The following is a 479-nucleotide window of genomic DNA, read 5'->3' as shown; positions in this document are numbered from 1 at the left end:
GAGGCCATTCTTCCTGATCCGGTGCGTATTGAGGTGATATGTGACCAATGAGTGAACAAGAAATCGGTAAAACATTCAGGTATATCTATATAATCCATAGTAAGACAAAAGTATGTGAAATGTATGATACTTTACATCCCGAAGACAGTTCGCAGTAACTCCTAATTGTCACATTAGAGTCAGTGCCAAATTGTGCAAGTGGACTTATTTTTGCAAGGCTTTTGAAAGAGAAATTGCCATTTAGCTAAAGAAAGTGCCATTCTCGATGTGTGTGAATTTAGCTGCACAACCATCAAATGACCAGTTGCTGCATGCCTTAATGTGATAGATGTATTGCATAAGTGGAGAACTCTACTGTAGATACAACTGAATTTATGTTAGAGAGGAATCACACGTATGACCTCTTTAAGAACACAAGAAAGTCAGCTTTGTAGACTTGTACGTGAAGGTTTCTGCATGCGAAAGCTAGAATATACTGC

Source organism: Penaeus monodon, chromosome 28 (genome assembly GCF_015228065.2).
Source record: "Penaeus monodon isolate SGIC_2016 chromosome 28, NSTDA_Pmon_1, whole genome shotgun sequence".
NCBI classification, from domain to species: domain Eukaryota; kingdom Metazoa; phylum Arthropoda; class Malacostraca; order Decapoda; family Penaeidae; genus Penaeus; species Penaeus monodon.
Note: the sequence above shows the minus strand (reverse complement) of the source record.